Source organism: Entelurus aequoreus, linkage group LG04 (assembly GCF_033978785.1).
Source record: "Entelurus aequoreus isolate RoL-2023_Sb linkage group LG04, RoL_Eaeq_v1.1, whole genome shotgun sequence".
In the NCBI taxonomy this organism is placed as follows: Eukaryota; Metazoa; Chordata; class Actinopteri; order Syngnathiformes; family Syngnathidae; genus Entelurus; species Entelurus aequoreus.
In genome coordinates this window covers 880028-881230 of record NC_084734.1, presented here as the reverse complement: position 1 = coordinate 881230, position 1203 = coordinate 880028, and the positions used below count along the sequence as shown (strand labels likewise).

The 1203-nt window shown below is 34.2% G+C and overlaps 1 protein-coding gene and 1 pseudogene across 1 annotated transcript in view; one reads left to right on the top strand and one right to left on the bottom strand.

Moving 5' to 3' along the window:
- LOC133649234 (pinopsin-like) overlaps positions 1-849 on the top strand; it is a 9114-nt pseudogene extending 8265 nt beyond the window's left edge.
- Positions 1-1203, bottom strand: part of taf7 (TAF7 RNA polymerase II, TATA box binding protein (TBP)-associated factor) — a 139207-nt gene that overhangs the window by 127218 nt on the left and 10786 nt on the right. The window lies entirely within an intron of this gene.

Genomic DNA, 1203 nt, shown 5'->3' with positions numbered 1-1203 from the left:
TTACTAAATTATATATATACTTGCAGTGTGTTTATTGTACATATTACATATTGTTATGAAGGTGTCTGTTACTACATTATATATATATACTTGCAGTGTATATATTGTACATATTACATATTGTTATGAAGGTGTCTGTTACTACATTATATATATACTTGCAGTGTGTATATTGTACATATTACATATTGTTATGAAAGTGTCTGTTACTAAATTATATATATACTTGCAGTGTGTATATTGTACATATTACATATTGTTATGAAAGTGCCTGTTACTACATTATATATATACTTGCAGTGTGTCTATTGTACATATTACATATTGTTATGAAAGTGTCTGTTACTACATGATATATATACTTGCAGTGTGTATATTGTACATATTACATATTGTTATGAAGGTGTCTGTTACTACATTATATATATACTTGCAGTGTGTATATTGTACATATTACATATTGTTATGAAAGTGTCTGTTACTACATTATATATATACTTGCAGTGTGTATATTGTACATATTACATATTGTTATGAACGTGTTTGTTACTACAGTATATACCGGTACGTATACATGTATATATACACACTTGAGGCGTGTATATAAAATGGAGGGTTTGAAGTTGTTTTGGCGGGCTTGCAAGCGTTTATCATCATTACAATCCCCCCCAAAAAAGATGTGTTCTTGTAAGGATTGTGAACGATAGGCAATATACCAAAATAAAATGCAGTTCCCCTTTAACAGTGGGGAAAAGGGCACAATGGCCTTAGTGGTGTTCCTAATATAAAGGCCTTGGCGGCAAGGAAGTCATGCGAGGGAATGAAAGTCAAGTGTGGGTGGGCGTGTGAATGTGCTGCTGCTCTTCCGGGACGGACCACCGGTAAAGGCCATAAATTAGCCGCTGCATCGTATAAAGCACAGGGTTCAAAATGTGGAAAAAACTAGCGGTTTATAGACCGACAAATTACAGTGATGTTTTTTTTTTATTTAATTTGACCCCCTTAAAGGGGAACTGCACTTTTCTTGGAATTTTGCCTGTGGTTCACAATCATTATGACGACAAGATGTATTTTTCAATGCCTTCTAAATAGTACAAAAATGCAATCAAAAGTCTGCTTACAATGGAGCCTATAGATACCGCATCCACAAGCAGAAGCTTGTGGATGGCTACCAAAAGTGCCTTATTGCAGGTAAACTTGCCA